Raw genomic sequence first — 24,317 nt, forward strand, 5'->3', positions numbered from 1 at the left:
GGTTATCCGTGTTGTTTCTGTTATCAGAACTGTGAGTTGCTGCCAGCACTTTCCTGATGTTTCTGACTGAGTGCCTGCCTTTGATAAAGCCTGACTGGTCCTGATGGATAATGAATGGGAGAATAGCGTTTAAACGGTCGGCTAATATTTTTGTAAGAAGTTTGTAGTCATTATTCAGTAATGATATTGGGCTGTAGGAGCCTGGTTTAGATAGATCTCTACCAGGTTTGGGCAGGACCTTGATTATTGCTGAGTTAAAGTGAGGAGGTATTGTCAGGGGCGAATTTAGGGGTCAGGCCGCCCCTAGGCACAACATTTTTGTGCCCCCCCCCCCTATTTTAATGTAATCATATATGTATATACATTGTTATTTATATATTTCATAAAAATGTAACTGTAGCCCCATATTTTTTTAAGCACTCTGGACTGCTCACTGTACGGAGGACCTGGAGGGAGGGAGGCACTTATTAGTACAGTGATTAGCACAGTGTCTCTGTCAGTCTCTCTCCGGCTCACACACTGTGACTGACTGAGTGCAGGGAGGATCTGCGCACCGCTCAGCTCAGATGCTGGATACACAGCAGCCAATAGACTGTGTATGTGTAGAGTAGCCAATGGGCGGGAGCCGGCAGCAGTGAGCCTGAACCATTTCCGGACACACAGGGGGACCGTCAGACCCAGCCACTAAGCGGGGATGTAATGTGCATGGCAGAGTGGGTGGGCAGTGGCGGGTGATGAGCGGCACTGCCACCGACATATGATTATTCATGTCTGCGGCGGCGGTGCTCGTCACTCGCCGATGCTCACCCGCTGTGCCATGTAACAGAATGTCAGCCTGCCTGCCGCCCTTAATTGGTGCCGCCCTGAGGCCGGTGCCTCACGGGCCTAGGCACAAATCCGGCTCTGGGTATTGTGGCATTAATTAGTATGTGGTTGAAAACTGAGACTAGAGTGGGGGCTGCGATATCTGGAAACATACGGTAAAAGTCACCTGAGAATCCATCAGGACCAGGGGCCTTAGCCAGTTTCAGAGAAGCTATGGCTTTCTGAACTTCCTCTAGGGTAACAGGGGAGATCAGAGACTCTGCCAGGTCACCAGGGAGCTGGGGGAAGGATAAATCAGACCATATAGATTGGTTAAGTTGGGGCGAATGAAGGGGTGATTGCGTGGTAGTTAGGGCTGTTTTCAGGGGGTGCTCAGTATATTTCTGTGTAAAACGAAGTCATGACGAGAGATTTGGGCAATGGTTGTAGTAAGGGAGCCTTCCGGTAGTGATAAGGGGTTGATTAGCATAGGGGGGCGGGATGAGTTTAGAATATTTGAGAGTAGTTTTCCTGATTTATTTCCGAATCTATGGAATTTATAATTTGAGTTAAATTGGGTTTTCGCGGCCATAGTTTGTAGTGTGGTGTCAAAGAGAGTTTTTGCTTGGAGATATGTGGATTTGTTGTGGGAGTTTGGGGATCTTGTAAAAACTGCGTAGGCGTCAGTCAGGGTTTGCTGCTGTTTTAGGTAGGAGAGTGAGCAGTCTTTTTTAAGTTTTGCTTCATATTTCATAATGGTACCCCTTAGTACGGATTTTGCTGCCATCCAGAATAGGGGGGGGGGGGGGGTTGGTAGCTAAGTAGGGTCTAAAGGGAATAAAGTGTGGTAGGCGGCTGAAAGGCACATATATTCCCTTTGTGTGGGGTGAAGATTACGCCATATGTCTATTAAGTGAAGGGATTTCATTAGGAAAGGGATACCTATCTTGGGGGGGGGTGCCTGTGGGTCAGGGTATTATTGGATCTGTCTAGGGTTGGATGGGTGGTGAGATTGAAATCTCCACATAATATCATGGGTAAAGAGGAGTGTGGGAGAAGGAGGTTATGTATGTTTTTGTAGAAGGTTCTGGAATATGTGTTTGGGGCGTAGATAGAGCACAGAACATATGTGGTGTTCGCTATTTTTAAGTGTACTATTAGGTACCTACCCTCAGGGTCCACTTGTGAAGATAATACCTCAATAGCTAAAGATCTCGATGCTAGAATCACTATTCCTCTAGCTTTGCTATTGTAAGGAGCCGAAGATATCAGTCTCCATTTTAGCATTTGGAGCTTGAGGATTTCGGGGGGCAAAAGGTGAGATTCTTGAATGCATAGGATGTCTATTGCTAGTTTCTGGGCGTACAACAATACCTTTCGCCGCTTGGCTGGAGAATGGAAACCACCCACGTTGATTTATCCTATCTTTAGATCAGTAATTGGTGTCTAAGATGAGACGACAGAAGACCTGGAATCTGTAGCAACCTCGATCAGGAACAGAATATCTCGACACCATAGCTAAGACACATGGGGGGAAGAGGGGGAGGAAGAGAAGTACAAGACAAGACATGGGGGATAGAAACATACAACATTTTTGCATGATCAACATACTACGTAGTAAATTTGAACAATAGACTTCCGCTTAAGGTAATATATATATATATATATATATATAAAAAAGAAGTAACTATGTGTGCTAACAATAGCACACTGCTTTTAACTATGTAAGTTCAGGACATAACAGGTGCTCCAGTGACCCAAATCTGGGGGGGGACCATATATTAGGATATGGTGTAAAAGGCAGGGGGATGTATGACCGACTGGTTACGGGGGGGGGGGGGGGGAGGAGAAAAGCATGAATTAGGGGAAGTAAGGGACATCTACTGCATTCAGGATACATGTTATATATATTGCTGCATCAATGTCCTCTGGAGCACAAGCACTATTAACATATTATAAGACATTTTGTAAAGCTGTGTTTAGAATCCAAGGCTGTAAGCTGGGGTTCTGAGGGATAATAAATGGTGGGTTGCTGTCAGCCTGCCAGGGATATTGTATTGCTGCATCAATGTCCTCTGGAGCACAATTCACACATCATAAGCGAGTTTGTAATGCTGTGTCTGGACTGCAAGGCTATAAGCTGGGGTTCTGTGGGATAATAAATGGTGGGATTCTGTCAGCATGTCAGGGATATTGTCAGGCTGGAGAATCTGTGATATCAGCACATGCAGCATTTTGCCTGTCTTGCAGAAAAGCCAGAGCATCGTCAGGGTTAGAAAAGTCATAGTGGGAGTCTTCTATGAAAATCCTCAAACGGGCCGGGTACATGAGGGCAAACTTTGTGTTCTCAGCGACTAGCTTTGAGCAGATCGGTGTAAAGGCCTTACGTGACTTTGAAAGTTCTACTGAGAAGTCCTGAAACAAGCGTATCTTATGACCTTCCCACATCAAGTTCTGGATTTCCTGGAAGCTTTCCAGATAGCGATCTTGTGTAGAAAATTAAGACAGCAGAAAAGGACGACTCTGGGTCTTGTGTCGTTAGGCCTGGGTGGTGGGCCCACCCTATGAACTCTTTCCACTACTAGGTCTTTGCACTCGTCCACTATACCCAGTAATTGTGGGAGATATATAGTAACGCTGGCCACACATCAGACCAACTTTCCTCCAACCATGCAACTAGTTGGTTGGTTGGACTGAAAATCTAGTACTGAATGGGGGCAAATGCCAATAAGCGATTTGCTCACAAACTCGGGAGAAAACATTCAGTGGAAGTGTTTAAATTGAATAGGTCCAACTGCAGTACATTGTCTGAGTGACAGTTGTTGTCCATTTTCAGATTTGGGAAACAAAAGACTGAATTACAAATTACATTTGCTCCTATCCAGTAGCAGGTTTTTATTCCATACAACCAACTAGTTGGATGGTTGGAGGAAAGTTGGTCTGATGTGTGGCCAGCATTACAAAGGAGGATAATGTTGGCCCCTTCACACTTTCGGGGAGACCCACTATTCTTATATTATTCCTTCTAGTGTGGTTTTCCATTGCATCCAGCTTGTTCCAAACTTGGTAGTTTTCTCTCTGTAGCTTTATAACATCTCTTTGGACATTAGCCATATCATGATGCAGTGCACCCACCCTGTTTTCAGTGTCTGTTACTCTAACCTGCAGTTGCTGTATTTGTGTAGAGATTTCTGAAACTGCTTTAGAGAGCAGGGAGGGCATAGTGGCTTTAATAGCTTCCACTATGTCTCCATAGGATGCGGGGGAGTCAGGGTTACGGCATACCTGGGGGAGATCAGCATGGTCCTGGGGGGCTGCAGCCTTTTTTGAAGCAGGAGACAAGGGTGAGGGATCTTCATCGGGTGCCATGTTGGATTCGGCACGCCGTTTTTCGTTCCTCTGCTGCTGCAGCTTGTTGGCGTTCCCCGGTGCCAGGTGTCTGTCCATGAGTCCACCGCTGTGTCTTACACGGATTGCGGGTGTGTGGGAGGCCAGGGAGGGCTCCGAATTGCGGGTGAGTTGGGTGTGGAGCGGAGCAGTGTGTTCAAGCTGCTGCCTGCATGAACCCGGAAGTCCCGTGATTCAAAATTTTAAAAGCGTGGCCTGAAGGTATCCCCAATGAAGCCTGTCAAAGGCTTTATTAGCATCTAAAGATAATAAAAGTAGGGGGTCTTGGGAAGTCGAGAAGGAGTCTAACAAATTAATAACTCATCTAGTGTTGTCCGGAGATTGTCGGCCTTGTACAAATCCAACTTGATCTTGGTGAATGAGGGAGGGCAAAAAGGGGTTTAATCTATTAGCTATAAGTTTGGCGTAGATTTTAACATCAGTGTTAAGTAACGCTATTGGTCGGTAATGAGCAGTAACTATTGGGTTTTTCCCTGGTTTGGGAAAAGCCACTATACGGGATTCCAACATCTCTTTTGGGTAGTCGCCGGATTCTGAGGCATCGTTGAATACTTGGGCTAGGATTGGTGACAGATTATTCTTAAAAGTTTTGTAGAACCTATTGACGTACCCATCCGGGCCTGGGGCTTTTTCTAGGGGAAGTTAGTCTATCACCCTGGGTATCTCTTCCACCGTCCATGGGCTTCAAAGAGCATTAGCTGAGGACACTGAGAGAGATGGCAAAGTGATTTTGTTTAAAAAATTCTGAATACCCATTGGGGAAGGCTGATGAGTGGCGGTGTCATTTTCTAAATTATATAGAGTTGAATAATACTTTGGAAATGTGGCAGCTATCTCGGAGGGGTCTGTGAGTTTGACCCCATGAATATTTGAAATAGTTCTTATGCGGTCTTTTGCCTGTTTCCCACGTAGTTTCCTAGCTAGCATTCTACCAGCCCTGTCCCCTTGTACATAATATCTTTGTTTCAGTTAAAAGAGGTTTTTATGTACCTCTTTCAGGGCATGAACATTCCAAGCTTTGTGTGTCTGTAGTAGTGTACGATACAGCGTTTTGTCATCTGGGGCACCTTTATGTTTGGATTCTAGTTCCACTAGGCGGGCTTCCAATTCTGCCTGGGTTTGTTGGGAATTTTTGCGGATATGGGCCACTGCCTGAATTGCGGAGCCTCGGACTACAGCTTTAAGAGCGCACCAGAATGTGGAGATAGATGTGTCACTGATTTGATTGGTTTCGAAATAGAGAGATAGGGATTCCGAGATGGTGCGTTTGGCTTCAGGGTCGGTAAGTAGATGTTCAGATAAACACCATGGACTAGGTGGGGGTCTATTCTCAGAGCAGTCCCAACTAAGTTTAATGGCAAAGTGGTCAGACCACGTTATGGGCGGGATAGAAGCCTTCAATCCATTTATCCGATAAAGCTAAACCAATGCGAGAGTAAGTGTGGTGAACTGAAGAAAGTGTAGTCTCTTATGGATGGGTTCCTTGCCTGCCAGACCTCATACAGATCATATTCTAGGAGGATGCGTCTGAAGAGATTAGATTGATCTCGTTGAGGTGGAAGGCGTGGGTCATGGGGCCTGGAGGACCTATCCATATTCTGGTCTAAGACCATATTGAAATCTCCCACAATCAATACTGATCCCTGTCGATGGGATTGAACCAGTTTACTAATTTTCCTAATGAATGAGCATTGTTTGGAGTTTGGGGTATAAACCGTGACAATCATAACTCGCTTGTTTTGCAATTTCCCAAGTAATATTAGGTATCTAGCCTCAGGGTCTGATATTTGTTTATCCAAAACAAAGTCGCATGTACTCGATATTAAGATAGCAACCCCAGCTTTTTTCTTGGGACCATTACATGTGAAACAGCAGTAGCGCACGCAGGGGGGGTTTCTGAGTACCCAGAAACCCCACAGGCTGAAAGCTGAGGGTCCCCTCTTTAAATGGGTACACAAATTTTAAAAATCGTCCCTTGGGAACCGGAGATATCTGACTTCAAAGCAGTGGTCCCCATCCAAGCCTGTTAATTGCTCTTTCTAGTCAGATATTTCACATTCTGTCTGACTTAGAGTTTTTCTAAAGGTTATATTCCAAAAGCTGGGACTCTCCCCCTTTGAACGACACTAGAAGCTTGTCTCTACCTTTCCGAGAACCAGAGATATCAGCCTTCAAGCAGCTGGTTACTGCTCCAGCTCCACACACCTGGTATGTAGTTTTATATCCTCATTGGCAGATTGCTCTGCCTCCTGAACTCTGATCCACTAGTCCCCAATACCATTTGGTAGGTGGGATTCTCTAGTTTTTTATTCCATTAAAATCTAAGAAATCTATTTCCAGGAACTGGAGATATCTGCAGTCAAGCAAGCTGTACTCCCACCAGAAAATTATGAATAATAAGCCCACTCCACTATACACCCCTCCTCTGCATATTAAACATCCTCTACCACCCTGGAAGTTATGTATCAGGGCCCCTTCAATTAGCCCAATGCCCCCTTCTCCCACCCCATCTCCCACCATCTGTGCAGTAAAGGGGTAATTAGTGGAAATTACTGATCCAGGCCCTACATGCTGAGTGGTTGATATAATATCCCCTACCACCCGTGGGACATCAAAGCTTCCCCCACCCCTACCGCTGGAGGATTGGTAGGTGCCCCAATACATTGCTATGCCCAGGGGTCTACACTGCTGTTGACGCCCCTGTATGTATATTATTATTATTATTATACTACATTTGGTCTATCTATAATACTTTAACTGACCCGGCATATACTGGGTCACCTAAGTGTCCATCTCCGTGCTTTGCTCCGCCCCTCTGGAAACCCCCTTCTGAAAATCCTGCGTTTGCCCCTGAACAGGTAGGAAATTTAGCGCAAGAGAATAGTGGAGGGGCAGTTTTAATAAAATGAGTCTCTTGTAATGCCACAATGTGAGCTCCTGATTTGAAAAAAATAGCACAGTGCTAGTCTTCTCTTGTTCGGTGAATTTAAGCTCCTAACGTTCATACATAGAACTTTAACCATAGAATAGTAAAGAAAAGATATAACAAAGCCAGGCCATAAACTGCATTTCGGTTAGCAAATGTGCAATGTCTCTATCGATTACAGGTGTATTAGGTATAGGGAGGAGGGTAAAGGGGGATAGGGGGGGGGGACAAAAAGACACAAAGCAACACCATAAAGGTGTCATAGTAGGCCACCAAATATGGCGGCACATTGGGGTACGTGTGATGACCTTACCCCTCCATCACTTCTAATAAAACAGGAGAACAGTAACAATAACAGAGAACCCTTGAGCGACCAGCGGGATCGTCTAAACTTAGTGGAACCTAACCAGATTCTGTAACTTAATACACATAACCGGGTTTTCTGGTAGAAGGCAACATTATTTTTGGGGGCACTCCCGGTTAATATTACTTATTATTAACAATTATTTATATAGCATCAACGTATTCTGTTGCCATCACAATTGGGAACCTTTATAAAATGACTGTGTAATAACTGACAGGTAAATATTGGGGGCCCTGTTTTGCAAGGCATAGGCAGTTATAGGCAGGCAGCTGTTTACCTGATTCCCCAACAGGATCTTCTGATTAGAACCATTGGAGAAATTCTTTCTTTTAAAAAAGCAGATTTGCTGATCCCGAACATTTTTGGGAATAACATTTTTTAAACATGTTTTTATATTGCCGCAGTAGAGACTAAACACTCGTGTGTGCAGACTCTACTGCGCATGTGCAACCGCTGGGGAAAATGGCAAAGTGCCCATTTTCCAGCGATTCCGGCAGTGCTGCTACCACTGTATGGTATTATGTTACAGTTCCACTTACAAGAGTATCTGTGAAAGCCATTTTGTGGGCCAACCAAAAATTTATTAGGGCAGGGGTGGGCATACTGCGGCCCCACGACCCAGCAGATGAGCGGCTTTGAAGACTGCTTTGCATAGCGCTGCGCTATGGAAAACTGTCCACACCCTTGGTAAGTCAGCGGCATGGTACCTGCAGCGGATGGGAAGCGCCACTAGTTCCCAGGGACCCCGCCACTGACTGCCCATCTGCCGCAGGGACCCAGCTTCCTCTCCATCACTGCACGCTGCGCACGGACCCCACTGCTGCTGCCTCAACCCGCAGCGGGACCATTTACACCGGCCTCTACACGAGTCCTATCCATGTTCTACCCGTGTAAATGGACACGGCTTGACCCCATTTACACCGCCGCAGATCCGGGCCAGACCCGCAGCTGACCCGGATTATTCAGCGGTGTAAAAGGGGTATAAGATAGAAGTTCTATTGAAGATGGGAAGTTGCCCATAGCAAATAATCAGGTTCTACTTTTTATTTATTTAGTACCTTCTAGAACAGTGATGGCTAACCTTGACACACCAGCTGCTGTTGAACTACACATCCCAGCAAGCCCTACATAATTTTTAGCATGGCCAAATAGCAAAACTGTAGCAGAGCATGCTGGGATGATATAAAGACCACACTGTGCTAGAAGCACTACAGCAGACAGCGACACCCCAGGCAGGGAACAGGAACTGCATGGGTTTTTAAAGATGGCGGGTGCTAGAATGAACATTAGGACATTGTGCTCCTACACTCGCAGAAATGTTCATGATCTGATGGGAGTTGGATTAGGATGAGGTCATTCCTGTGCTGTATTGTATGTGAGTATAAATTATAGAGTGATGTGTGTAACTGAAAGTGCCCTGTGCTGCCATTGGGGCAACTGGTATATCCTTTGGGCACATGGCAGCTAAGCAGATGTAACCAAAAACAAAGTATTTCCACTGTTAGTATTTCCAATAATGATAACATTAATGTACTAGCTACAGTATCAACCGCCTGGAACCCACATTACCTTACTGATTGAAAGTCATGGGATTTGTGTCTGCCATGGTGGTAGATCTGGGAGGTAGATTACTGCTATCAGCCTCCAGTCTCTGGGTATTAAGGAATTCACGGGATACATTTACAAAAGCCTTTAAAAAAAAAAAAAGGTTATGTTGCCCATAGCAACCAATCAGATTCTATCTATGATCTTAGAAATAAGAAGTAGATTCTGATTGGTCGTTCATAGCCACATCCAATCTTCATGAGAACTCCCATCTTATAAATAAACCCCTCTGTTTCCAGACTTAAATGATATTTGGAATATTTCCCCCACTCAGGACCTGGGTGTTAATGTGGATATTAATATAACCAGAAAGACAATAAGTGAAATGCGCAGCTTACGTACTCTATCCGTAATCTGTTTACCCTTTTAACCTAGCTACGTGCGAACAAAGCGTAGCGCAGTGTAGCGGACCCTTTCCGTACGGATTATACACTGCTAGACCAATACCAGTAATTGAGTATCCTTTCGCAGTACTTAGTACCTAAACTGCGAATACCTTTAAGGACAATGTCCGTAGTACACTATTATCGCTAGATGCGAATGAGAGTCGAGACAAGGATATAACTCAAAGTGAGGAGATTGAATCTCCAAATAATGTATTAGTCCCTAGCGGACAACAGGGGGGTACAGAAAGAAGAAACACAGTATAACACGTGATACAGTTCGTTTAACAATACTACATACAAGTGAGACACTACTAGGGGAAAGAAAACAGGTACAGAATACAATCAGCCAATAAACAATATAAGTAAGCACAAGGAATGCAACCGTTTACCGTCTCATCAAATATGCGCAGCGCAGTCCGGTCGGAGCTCGCTATGTTCAAAAAGAACTTTAGCCCGGTCAGTGATGAAGGGATAGATGCAGTGCCGAAGTGACCGAGCCAGCTCAGGGATAGCTATCTTTATAGGGTCTAAAGAGGGGGGTCAAAGGCCATTTCCATTGGTCAAGGGTTCAAATGTCAAGTAGTCAGGGATTGGAGCAAAGTACTACACTTGGTTTGGATTGGTGCAGGGGGAGTGTACTTCGGTGTCCTTTGTTTGTTGGCGTCGTCGTCGGGGTCGTAAATCAGCAACAAGAACCGGTTATAACTAGATTGCTTTGTCTTATACAGTTCTAACAGAAATAGTACATGGAATATGGATTTAGTCCGTAATTATCGGACCTTATTATTTGCGAAGTTTTCGCTACGACCGGAGTGCTGCGCATGAGAAACGGAACATAACGATACTAAACATTATACAGACATAATTGTGTATTGTTGGTTATACTATGTGTAGTGCACTAAACCTTTAATTAACTATATTTTATTTGGTGTAAGTATGATATTATGAATTTATGTGTATTAGTATGGCTGCGCTTAATGGTCTACTTCGTTACACAGACTCGGGTATTATACTTTATTTGCGCAACTCTGCGAACCAAAATGGCGGCCATACTATCCTAAAATGGCGTGTATGCAATTCGACTTTAACATGGGCTACACTGGAGAAGTTGTTTACCAGACATTCCTGTATAGCAGCGAGCTAGACATCCGGGCACTGCTGATTTTCCTGGCTGAGAAACTTCTCAGACACTCCCAGGATGACGCCCACCAGCCAGCAGGTACTGATAGGAGCAACTGAACGCTTTGCCGCATCCAACAAGATTCTTGTGGGGCTTAATCCCCCCATACACCCCCCATTCAAAAAAGTTGCTTCTGAGTGATATTGTTCACAATATCATCTAGTGTGGACACTCATTATCGTTAACAATGCGCGCTCCAGCTGGTCGTTAACAATGATTGATGTCTTCTGAGCTGGCAGGTCAATTTGGCAATATAACCAAAGGACCTGCATGTTCAGCGGGTCCCGGTGACGTTACTGAACGGTATCCCCCCCCCCCATAAGGCCCAAATGTTATATGATCTGATGTCTGCATCTGGTGCTGGTCTTCTAACTACTAGTTGGGATACCAGCATCAAATTCTGACTGCTGGCATTCCCTCCGGGATATTGCCTTAATGAGTATGTGATTAATAATACATAGACCCCATTGTCTGACAATAACTGAACATCCGGCCTGTTTATCAATCATTCCTGGAGAATGTCTAACGATATGCATGATAACAATATCTTTAACGATATTATCGTTCCTATAGTTAAGTGTGTACCCACGATAATGATGCGCGTTTTTGCTGGTGGGTAACAATCCCCCATATTATCTGAACATGCAGTCAAATGTTGTTTTTGATGTCTAGACGCATATTGGGGGTCATGTGAATCCATCGGATAAACTATTATAAACATAGGTTGAACTAGATGGATGCAAGTCTTTATTCAGCCTCACCTACTATGTAACTATGGGGCAGATGTATTAAGCTTTAACAAGAGATAAATCCAAGGGTGAAAAGGAGAGATAAACGTCCAGCCAATCAGCTGCTAACTGCCATGTTACAGGCTGTGTTTGAAAACAGTCAGTAAGGAGCTGATTGGCTGGATGTTTATCCTCTCTATCACCCGTGCATTTATCTCTTGTTAAGGCTTAATACATCTGGCCCAATGTAACCTAGTAGTACTGGAGTCCTGCTTGTTCTTGTGTATCTCTTATATAGATTAATAACTCATTTTCCCACTGGGTGATTTGGCCATGATCGAATTAAGGGAGTCCATAAACCATGCAGGATCTTGAAATATCGCTGGAGGGTGAATGCAATCCTTGAGTCATGGGAGTGTCCTCACAATGTATGCGGTATTTGTAATCCACAGTATGCAGGTGGTGGTGTCCCATATGTTGGTATATTGCTGAGAAAGTTCCAAAGTTAAACCCAGGAATGAGATACGGAGATAAATTGTAGTAGGAAAAAAACAGTGCAACCCTTAGAATCCGGACCTGGTTTTAAAAGTACAAGCGCCGCCTATGTGGGAGCAGCTCGTCACAACACCCCACTAGGCGCCTGTTCCATTCTTGAGCCCACCCAAGTGCTCAATTATACCCCCTTTTTTCTTTTAGGCTAAAAATTAACCCTACAATATCCGTGTGTGCATTTACATGTGGTAGGGAATACAGATGTAAGATATATAATATAGAATGTAAGCTCCACTGAGGCAGGGACTTATGTGAATATTCAAATACTCTATGTAAAGCGCTGCGGAATATGTATGCGCTATATAAGAATCTGGTAATAAATAAATAATAAACAAATTTTAAGTAATGACTTGGAGACTTATTGGCGATGAAAAGGGTCAGGTTTACTAATTACTAGCTGAAGTATCGGCGATGGTTTAAATGTTAAATGTTCAAGTATTAAGTAATCAATGAGTTGGATTTAATTGTCCATTTCAAAAATAATTAGCAGCTTAGCAGCTCTTCCAACACACCCATGAGGTGGCTGCTCAATGTCGTTTTTGTTTTTGGGGTGTCGCCAGTAGCCCTAATCCCCAGCTTGTTCACGTCAATTCCCTCCAGTTTCAAAACAGAAAATTTAAATAGAGAAAAACACTGTAAACTTGTAACAACAATTGTTGGAACTGGAGGGATCAGTGACAAGTCTTATTAATAATTAGAAAAATACAAAAACTGTAAATTGAAAAAAACACTGTAAAAGTGTAAAAACATTTGAACTTTAAAACAGGAACTTACCGCTTTAGACCATGATCTTATGTTTGGTTGTTCTGCTTTGCTGGGGAGCCGTCAGTAAAGGTGGGAGAAATGAGCCGGGTTCAAGAGTCTCGAGCGGCACACAGGGCAGATGTTGTTAACCTGCAGCCATTCTGTCAGACAGGGAACATGGAAGGTGTGATGACAGTGCGATACAGCCATTTCTGTACCTACCCCAATGTCAGAGATACAGATGGAGCAGTACTCTGGTTCCTCTCCGTCTGCAATGGTGCGCCTGCTGTAGGTGGGGAGACGGGACAGGACGAGCCGCATGATGCTGTCCAGCAGGAGGTGATCTACTCTCTCTGCAACTGCCTGATGGTCTCTTCCTCTTCGTCCAGTTCTTCCTCTTCCTGATGTTGGTCCAGATCTTCTTGCTGACTGACTCCCACGGGATGGTCTGCGGCGTCCTGACCTCAGCCATGGCTCTCTGGTGTTCTGGCTGGGTCCATCTAAAATGATATTTCATATATTGCAGATATAACAAATAGCCATATGTGACATGTAAAGATCAGATATTGCTGGTGTACAATAAGATTTGCAGCAGTAACATGATTTATATATTATATTACTATACTACTGAAAAACAGAGCTGTAACAGTATGAGTGTATGGATGCAGGCCCCAATGCTTAGCGGTTCCTGGTCTGTAACTGACAGCATGGGAGGTGCCAGCCAGTAACACAGGGACACTGGCCAGCCACCACTGCTATAATCCCTCCCATTACAAAGGACAACTGCTAGAGAAGAGACATTGGTCTAAGATTTAATTTACTAAACATTTACTGACCTTCATTTCCAATCAGCTGGGATAACTCTCGACGGCTCATTGTAACCGGAGGCAGAAGGTGATCAAGTTAAAAAAAAAAAAAAGGGGGGAAAAAGAGAAAGAAAAAGCACAGATGTAATTGTGCGCTGAGCTCTACTCACTGATAACTCACTTGGAGAATCACTTGCAGCGATTAATAGTCTACAAATTGATCTCACCTGAGAGGCCTTTTCTCTTGTGTCCACATCAGCTTCTGCCCAGGAAATGCCAGTGATATTGCTGTGCACTGAGGATTGCAATGTGGCATGCGGGCGGCAGTTGGTGGTGGCAGTTGGTTATGGCCATGCAGCACTCACATGTACAGTGGGGCAGATGTATTAAGCCTGGAGAAGAGATAAACTGGAGATAAAGTGGAGATAACTTGAAAGAGTTAACGCACCAGCCAATCAGCTGTGTTTGAAATATGACAGTTGGGATCTGATTGGCTGGAGCGTTATCTCCTTCCACTTTATCTCCAGTTTATCTCTTCACCAGGCTTAATACATCTGCCTCTGTATACCCCACATCATCCTCTGCTGCCAGCAATACACTGGACAGAGCCACATTGTAGAAGGGGGTCCACGTACATCCCAATGTTTAGTTAAAATGTCTCTTACATTACTACTTTCTTATATAAGAGAAATGTTAACTAAACATTGGGATGTACTAACTGTCCACCCCCCTGCTACTAACTTTTCTTCCTCCCAAGCCTCAATTAGTGTTTAGGTGAGCTGCCATTCTGAAATCTGTCATCACCTTAAGTCAACTGTTAAAATAAATTGGTTACAAACAGCGAAGGCAAAACGTGCCAATATGTAGATGAAGATTATAGCACAGATTTTGGGACATAAAAAATCATGGGTTATTAAAAGCTGCATGACGTCTCACTACACACCTGATCTATATACTGTAAATGTGGAAAAAGATATATCGGAAAGACCAAGCGTCAACTTTCTGCAGCTTTCAGTCAGAAAAGTAAGTCACTACTTACCTGTCAGATGGCTGCTGATCACTGAATTGGGGGCAGACGCTGACGTCATGTGACATCACCTGCATCCCATGGGAATGTCAGTTCATGGGGCCGCTGGGTGTTCGCCTGCTGCCTCCCCCGCCCTCCTCTGCCCATGCGAACGCCTTGGAGAGTCTGATACTTACCAAAGGCATTTGCACAGGGAGTCTGTACATGCGCAGAGCCACGCATGCGCATTCACAGACCCCCACCTGAATCAGGCCCTATGTATCTTTAAGAAGGTGTATCTTTGACAATCTCTCTCTCTCTATATATATGTTTTTCTTATTACCATGCAATTACTATATATCCTCTAGTTTCTGAGACCTAGGAGTCTCTCTGTGCATGTATAGGGACTAGTTAGTGTTAGCGAGTGGATCACTGAAGAACAGATGGATAACTAATATTTTGCTGCTGTGACCTGTGACCTCATCTTAAACAGCCCAAAAAGGCAATATTAAAGTACATCAACAGGGAAAAGCATAAAAGAGCACTGACCTGGGAATAACGTGGTTGAAGTGCAGTGTAAATGGTGTCTGAAGCAGGGTCTGACCTGGAAAATTCCTGTGGTCAAAATACAGGGTTCGACCCGGGATGCTAGTGTAAAAGTGGTATTAGAGGAGTCTGGGTCTGCTGCCCACTTGTGAAAGGGTGGAATCTATAACACTGATCGCTCCTACCCCAATGCTGACTTTTTCTTTGTGGTGAGCCATATTTTTTTTTTGCGAATTTTTTCCCTAAAGGGGCTTTGCCATACTTGCCGACTTTGGTTTTCTCCTCTCCGGGAGAAGCCAGGGGGCGGGGCAGGGCAGGCGTCATCAAGTCCCGCCCACATAGCAGTCAAACAACGCAATTCACTGCATTTTAGCCCTGCTGCGGACCCGCGAAAACCGGTAATTTTGTGCAGCATGGAAGGGGGTGCGGGGGCTGCCTGGCCAATGCGGGAGGATTGCCCACCTTCCCAGGGGGCCAGGAGGGGGGCATGATTTTTGGGAGCCTCCCGGCAATTCCGGGAGGGTAGGCAAGCCTGGGCTTGGCCAAACCTCCTATGATAACCGGCACGTCCCCCAAAAAATTATTGAGGCCACAGCCAGCTCTCTACAACACTGTAAATAGTCACAGCGGTGATAGGAGATTACGGTTGCCATTGATTATCATTAGTTTAGTTGGTGTAATAGCATTAGCTGACTGCTCATCTGCAAAACAAAATTCACCCATGGTTCTCCATCAATGCCTGGCTTATCGCATCAACGTTGGAGCTATCAATAATCAACACTATATTCTTAAGCCAGGTGCACTCATTACTGACTGACACATTTTAAAAGATCCACAGGTGGAACTAATTATTTCACTTATTCTGTGAGGAGACCTGCAAAACATGCACTGTGTTGGGTCCTGAGGACCTACTTTGAGAACCTGTGCCTTAAGCGAACAGATGAAAAAGTTGCCTATACCTACCCATTAGAGTTTAGATATCATTTATCAAGTACAGTACATTCTATAAAATGATAGAAGCTCATTGGAAGCTATAAGCATCTTTGAAGGCTTTATACATTAACCATACCTCCCTACTGGTTTTTGGGGATGTTCCTGCATCCCACCCGGCGCCGACATTGTCCAGCGGTGGGGGGGGGGGGAGCGGGCAGTTGGGAGGCCCTCTCTCATCTGGTAAATCTATTCTCGCAGCAGAGAGGCTGGGGGCTGGCCAGCAGCTTACAGCGCCGCTGGTCAGGCCTCCACAGCAGCGAAAACAGACATGGCCATGCGGGGATGATGTAATTTGCAGGCCATGCCCCCTTGTCGAGAAGCCACACTCCTAATTTTGGGCACACGCAGCTGCCCCATTTTCCTCATCCAAAAAGTTGGGAGGTATGCATTACGAATATTACTTTGCTTAGCAAAAAATAACCTTGACACCTCTATAGTAATACCAAACAGCTGTTACAGCGACTCTTCCATTTATTTTAATTTATTTTCATTAATTATAAAAGAATATTTACTAAAGAAGACTTTTTTAAGTGGGAACACTTTACATAATTTCAAGGGTTATGGTCAACAATGCCTAGGTTGACACCTAAAAATGGTCAACATATAGGGTTACCACCTTTTGGTTGAGAGATTTTTTTAACCTTTGCTCCAATTCTATTCTTGATTTTGCATATCGTAATGCCACTTACACGTTATGCCACTCACAGTAAATGCCTATTACAAATTATGCAACAAACTGCGATGCCCATTACATGTTATGCCACACACTGATGTCCATTACACATTTTTTCACACACCGCGATGCCAATTACACATTTTGCCACACACTGCAATGCCCATTACACGTCTTGCCACACACCATGATGCCATTTCCACATTTTGACACACTGCAATGCCCATTACCCCACACACCATGATGCCTATTACCAGGGCTGGATTAAAAATGGGCCTGATGGAGCTGTAGCTCCAGGCCCACTTTCAAAATAGGTCCATTTTTTAGTTGAGGGCCAGGGCTATCCAATGAGACCGGCCCCAATCACTAGCCCCCCAGGAACCGAAGATACTGCATGGCAAAGCTGGAACGTTTCCCCCTAGGATAACATGGGACCCGCTAATTCCGACCCTCACGCGGTTCCAACGGCTGCCAGTTCCCCCTCCGGCTCGATGTTCATCTCAGTTGAACCCAAATCGCTGGGCCTTCAATCTGATACCAGGCCGGTCCATATCGGTTAATTGGTTCCAGAGATATTGTGGGTAAACCAGTTTTTCATTTCTGAAATGTAATTTCTGGCTGTTCATGTTGTTTGAGGGCAGATTTCTCTGGAGCCAAATGGTTTCACAGGACCGAAATCATTCGAAGCCACTCAAAAGTTCTTCAATATGATACTGGTCTCATGTAAATGGATCAGTTGGATCCGAAGATATAGCCAATTGATTAAAAGGGGGAGGGAGGGGTGGTTTTCTTTCCCCCTCACACCAGAAAATGCAGGGACTAGGCTGCTGTCAATGGCTGTCACTTCTGCCCGGCGGCTGCTACATGGGATTAAATGTTCATTGCCAAGGGGCAATGAACATGTATTCCCCCTTGGCAATGAGCATGTAAACCCACATGGCAATGAGCATGTAAACCCACATGGCAATGAGCATGGAACCCCTGGCAATGAGCTTTTACGATCTACCTCTAGTGGATCGGTGTAAATGTGCAGTTAATATATTCTGTATGCAGTTTGTATGTTTTCCCCTGGATCAGGGTTTTGCTGACCCATCTCCCTGGGTTTTATGCATATCCTGCTTCTTGAGTGTGGCTGCATGCAAGGCTATATAGTTAGGTTCTCAGCATGCAGACGCTGCCGGTTATAGTTCCCAGTGCAGTTCTGTTTGTCTTGGTTCCTGCTCCAGAGCGTGCCCGGTCCCAGCCCTTGTATCCAGCGTCCTGTGCCCAGCCTTGCTTGTGCTACAGGGTCTGTGTTCCTGGTCTCAATCAGTGCTCCTTCCTGCCTATTCCTGTGCTGCAGTCCCCTGAGTTCCTTCTGCTGTGATAGCATCATCCCAGATAAGTCAGGGGTTCTGCCTGCAGCTTTTCTTTTATTGAAATTGTACTGTACCATCTCTGCATTGTTGCAGCAGCTCGCACTGGGGGTCTGGTTTGCCCTCTAGGGGTCATTCCATCCCTGCGCGAAGCAGTCAAGGGGTTTGTTGTGTATATACCACCTTAGTGCATTTGTTGCACCGGTGGGGTTACTTTTCCCACGCATTGGTAGGCTGGGTGTGTACGCCATCTCACCCCACCTTGCCGTGTGTCCCACTTCCTGCGGGCCACCTTGTCCCACTCAAGACCAAGCGGCACCATCTGGGGCTGGACCTAATTCAGCCCTACAAACGTGGCTGTTATTGGTGAAGCCTTAGCCTGCAGGAGGCCAGCAGAACTGTGAAATCATGGCAACTGGGTCCACACACCTAGTCCTACCTTACATGAGCATGTAGGTAAGCAGCACTTATGTAGAATAATTGTTAATAGTCATTATGGTGTTTGGCATAATACGTAATGGACATTACGGTGTGTGGCTTAACATGTAATGGGCATTATGGTGTAAATTTTTATGAAGCATATTGTGGATTTTTGCTCAATCCATTTGGTATAGTGTGTATTTTGGCTCAATCCATGTAGCAAAATGTGAATTTTGCCTTAATCCATGTGCCATAGTGTGAATTTTGTCTCATTCCATGTGGCATAATGTGTAAGAGGCAAGTACAGTATAAGGGGGTTACTACTGTGTTGCATGTTTTGTATAAGGGGTATATGGTGTGGTAAACTTAGGTGACAACATAAAAGGTGCTGAAATACAGTATTGTCTACCAAGTTTTGTCTTTCAGTATTTTTTTATGACTGGAGTGCTGCGTCAACCAGCAAGCATCTTAGGACATTGGCGTTCTGCGGGTGCACCTTTGAAGGGCACCCTGTAAGTATATGTACAGCTTCTATTTTCCCTCTTTTCTGTGCCATTTTTCCTATGCCAGCCCCCTGCCTTTTCCAGGCATACAGATGGAGCTAGCCTCCCTCTTGCTGGCGAATCGCCAGATTGTCTCCGCTGGCGATCCGCTCCATATGACTATCTGACTGAGACACGCGTGCATCTCACACGCACGCGCGTCTCAGTTTCCGGGCAGCGGGAACCCTGTCCGTCTCCGCTCCAGGGAGACGGACAGGGTTAGGTGGGAAAGCTGGGAGGTGCCGTCGGAAGGTTACACGCGCGTCCCCTTTCACAGAACAGATGGAGGCGATGGCAGATGGCGAATCTTCCGCCATCCCTTGCAAGATTGAGGCCCGCTCCATCTGTATATAATTAGTTGAAAGTATTTACACAAATAGAGACACACCCATGAGCAGACCACCCAACCAGAACACTGGTCACGCCCACCACATTATAATGTGCTGGCCACTACCCCTATTATTGCGCATAATAGGCCATTGATAATTTTCAGCTCCAGGCCCATTTAGACCTTAATCTGGCACTAAATCCATGCAAGGGGATATGTTACGAAGACACTTCCTCTTGCATGTGCCCACAGCAGAGAAATCATTAGATGGTGGGCGACCAGAGAATGATGCCCCCTGCCTTCGCAAATATAAGTCAGCGGAGACGGGGTTGTTCGGCTGATGTCATGTGAGGTCAGCTGCTCGCCCCTGGCAAGCATCGGCTTACCTATGTACCCATTGGAACGCCCAACATTTTCATGGGGATGCCCATGAAATACTGGGCATTCCCATGTCCCATCTCCGCCACTGTCCCCGTCCACCCCTTTCCCTCCCTCCCTGCTGCGAATGGGCCGGTGACACTGTAAATCCTTTTCACAGTCGGGGTTTGCACATGTGCAGAAATGCGCATGCGCAAACTCCAACCATCAGGGCAGAGCCCAAACTCGGTTCACTGCGTGTGAACCAGAATCGGCCCCATTGTTCAGTGTGATCACTGGTAAAGCAAATGGTGTAACTTAATTAACATACTGTAAACTCCAGTAAAACGGAGAGACATGTGTAAGAAGGACATTGACACAGAATTCTGTTCATTTTGCCTGCAGGTAAATCGGCGGTCCTACAGAGAGAGATTGCAACCAAAATAAAGCAGCAACTGCCCCTTCCGTGGCTGCTGCCGTCATGTAGAACGCTGGCTGCTCAAAGATCTCAAGTGTGTGTTCCTGGTAACTGTAGTACACAGTAGTGCTATGAGAAACACATGCGGACTAGTTGTGTTACACTATTATTCATTGATTACAGTCAAAATAAAGCACTTATCTGAAGTTCTGTCTTAAGGGATAAGATATGAGATAGTTCCCTACATACTGTGACATATAAGGATATTAGAAGTAAGGCGTTCTGTGACAGCCAAGTGCTTTCATACAGGTCAGGGAGAACCTAGGTGACTTCTGATAGCGTTCTAGATCAGCAGTAGGAGGGTGCGTTACTCCTTATAATACATGAGCACAAGGTTTGGGGCAGAGAAGATCTCTGATGACCATGATAATTATCACAGCTGCTTATACAGGATTCACAGCACTCCTCTATTCATTTCCCTTCTGCTCAGAAGACTTCCTATCCTGTAATCTCATTGTCTGAGAATTGTGCCGATGCTGCGAGTTTTCAGATCACGCTATTTTGAAAAGTCCACGTCTGCATGCAAATCATGTTACCTAGGAGACCGCAGACTGATCACTAGAGCTTTGACGCTTTAAGCTGATGTCATTAGCTGTTCTGAGCACCTGTTTATTATAAACCTCTGAATTGGTCGGTTCCAAGCTGTATTTGTCTTCACATAGCTGCTTTTCCCGTCGCACCAGCGCTAACTTATACGGGATGCGGTCACTAGGTCTTCAAGCAATGGGTTGACGCATGAAATAGGTCATTCGGTAGGCATAACAATTGGTTTGTGGGGGCTTCAACGCGATGTTGGGAATGGAACCGTCTTGACAGTGTCACATGGGAAAATGGCGGCCCGCTGACTGCCTTCGCAGCTAGGCTGCGTTGACAGGGGACTACCCTTGAGATGCAAGCACTTTGCAGTAGGGGTGTTGTGGGGTGTGGGGGGAACCAGCATGCAGGGTGGCATTGCCCTGTTCTATGCGGCTCCCCTGAATGCTAGTGGAAGGAGTTGTACTTTTGCAATTTCTCGCACTACAACTTGTGCTGAATTAGGCCCAAGATCCTGCAATACCTATCTCACACTGAGCGAAAAGCCCGGGATATTGCTGGAAGTCCACCAGAGTCCAAATTGCTGGGGCCTCGAGCCTGGTCGCTACCACGGTAATACATGGGTCTGGCCTGGTAGCATTTGATGTGAAAGGCTTGACCCAGGTCACACCTATAACCCAGGTCCATCCGTCAGTGTGAACTATGTGAGTAACCTAAAACCTGGCTCCAACCCTGTGTTTAGTGTCCTGGGTCAATGTTAGGTGTGAACATGGGTTATACTCTGTAGAATGCTGCATAAGATGTGTTTCCTTTCAGAGTGTTTGCTGGTTGCATCGGTTCCATGCGCAGCCCCTGTCCCTAGTTGGAGATTCTTCTGTGAAGTCCATCCCTGTGGGTAAGATATATGTATAAATGGTACTTGTTTCCTAGCACGGCCACAATCGCGGCCATCGGGTGTAATTTTTAGTGGCCTGCGACGCGACCGACACGATGCCCCCGATTTTTCCATTGAAATGCATTGAAAACAGTGAAAATCGCGTCGGTCGGGTCGTATGCGGCCAAAAATGCTTAAATGGTCCACACGCGATGGCCGCGATTTCCCCATAGGGAACAATGTTAAATGCCTCAATTTACCCGCGATGACCGCGATTTCCCATAGGAAACAATGTTAAATGGGTCAATTTACCCAAATCATCATAGGGAACAATGGTAAATGGGCCAGAAACCCCAAAAAACACCCCTGAACATTGACATGTCCCCCCAAAAGTATTTCACGCCACCCCGCGATCAACGTGAACCCGAAGCGTGGCGAGCCCGCGAGGGGCGGCGGTACGCGTCCTCCGACCTTTTCATACCCCCACTATCCACGTCGGCGTGGAGTTGAGAATAGAATAGTGTGGCGAGCGCAGCGAGGGGACGCGGATACCTTCACAGGTAAATGCGTCCCTTCGCGGGCTTCACAGGTATCCGCGTCCCCTCGCGGGGCTCACTGCGCTCGCCACGCTTCGGGCTCGGTGGCTCGCTGCGCTCGCCACACTATTCTATTCTCAACTCCACGCCGACGTGGATAGTGGGGGTATGAAAAGGTCGGAGGACGCGTACCGCCGCCCCTCGCGGGCTCGCTGCGCTCGCCACGGTTCGGGTTCACGTTGATCGCGGGATGGCGTAAACTACTTTTGGGGGGACATTTAAATGTTCAGGGGTGTTTTTGGGCCATTTACCATTGTTCCTATGATAATTTGGTTAAATTGAGCCATTTCACATTGTTTCCTATGGGAAATCGTGGTCATCGCGGGTAAATTGAGGCATTTAACATTGTTCTCTATGGGGAAATCGCGGGCATCGCGTCTGGCCCATCGCACCCGATTTTTTAGAGCATGCGATGGCCGCGATGCCCACGATTTTACACCCGATGACCACGATCATGATCGTTGTGGCCGTGCTAGGAAACAAGTACCGTATAAATTACTGGGTCTGGGCTCCGCATGGTTTGGCCGTGGCGTAAGCCTTCCCTGACTTGTTGTTCCACTATCTACAGAAAGGAGAGAGTACTGCCTTTTGTTAGCGCACAACTGCCTCACACCCATGTCCTGGCCGCATCTTTACTGGAGCGAAACGCGTCAGTCCTCAGTGCTGTGCAAGAGTGGGAAGCAGAGTGGAAAAGTCAAGGTCTGGCTTCTCGGCTGTCCCCCAAGGTGAGTTCCTGATGACTGCCACCATGGAACTGTTCAGCCGATAATATCCTTGGCTATTAATGGTGGCAGGAGATACACTATACTGTCCTATTACACCTAGCCTCAATGCGCGAGATGCCTGGGGCAGGTGGGTCGTGTAGTATATTGACTTTTTAAATGAATGTGCTCCTTATCCCCACCGCAGACAGCTATACACAGATGTACGAGTCACAATATTAATGCAGTCTCATTAGATGGTTTTGTTGCATTGCAACTAATGTTGCCCATACACATGTGAGATATGGCATGCGATCCATGCAATTTCAATAAATCACTGCGACAAATCGCATGGATCGCAGTGAAACGCATGTGTCACCCGACGTGATGCGCGGCCAGGGGCCGATTGGCCCGGCGGGAAACCGTGGCATTTTTTGGTGGGCCGGTCCAGACCTGGCTGCTTTCCCACCTGGCGGGCCGGTCGGTGTCACATTGATAGATATTATGTGCTGCAAATAATATCACTTTGCATGTTTTTAACCACATGCGATCACTCGCAATGTGATCTGCCGCAGCGATAGTCAGCGAGTCGGGCGGCAGGAGGGCTGGTGGGCGTTGGTGTAGTGGAGCAGGTGGCACAATTTAAAAAAAAAAAAATTTTTTCAAAAGACCGGGCGGCCCTCTGAGCCAATCGGTGGTCACCTGAATGTGAGGTCTCTGATTGGCCGAGAGCTTTCTCAGCCTTGGTTGCTATGCAGACTTTTGCCTAGCAACTGGCCAGTGTTGGCACCATGATGGAGCTATTACAATCAGATGCCTCTCTTTGGGTTCCATAAAAGAAAAATAGTAGAACTTTAAAATTACATTTATACAAATTGTAGATACACATGTAACAGTTGTTCTGGTGTATCAGCCTAATGCATGACACACATAAGCCCACCCACCCGGGCAATCCCTCCCTGTATTTCCCCCCTGGCACCCGTGGAATTTGAAAAGTCACCCTCCTATGGGGTGTTTTTTTATTTATTTTTTTAAAAGCCACTGAAGGTTAATAATGTTAAACACATCTACATTCCTTTTTCTTGAAGTGCCCAATGTTTAAAGGATAGCCTTCATACATAGGATGAGGGGTAATAGTTATACACATGGGAATACATAAGATAGTCAGGTGCCCGCCCTTAGCAGTCAGAAACACGCCTGCGTTTTGCCGGCCACTCCCAGCATTTAATTGGGTGCACTTACTGTTTTTTTGTGAGCACGCCCATGAAACACTGGGAACCAGCCCGACACGCCCACCCCCTGTCACTCAGGCCTTGCAAACAGAGAAATTGGCTGATGGCACTTGCAACCGGGACCCACACATGTGCATTGCTGCAAATGCGCCTGCGCAGTGGAAAAAACAGGACAACAT

At 45.9% G+C, this 24,317-nt stretch overlaps 1 long non-coding RNA gene across 1 annotated transcript; it reads left to right on the top strand.

Moving 5' to 3' along the window:
- Positions 1-10,583: 10,583 nt before the first annotated feature.
- LOC146036557 (uncharacterized) lies at positions 10,584-22,877 on the top strand. The gene is made up of 4 exons (XR_014460849.1): positions 10,584-10,712; positions 20,129-20,235; positions 21,552-21,630; positions 22,774-22,877. It is a non-coding gene; the product is annotated as an uncharacterized LOC146036557 (long non-coding RNA).
- The last annotated feature ends 1,440 nt before the right edge of the window (positions 22,878-24,317 follow it).

Source organism: Crinia signifera, chromosome 9 (genome assembly GCF_055691185.1).
Source record: "Crinia signifera chromosome 9, ASM5569118v1, whole genome shotgun sequence".
Classification (NCBI taxonomy): Eukaryota; Metazoa; Chordata; class Amphibia; order Anura; family Myobatrachidae; genus Crinia; species Crinia signifera.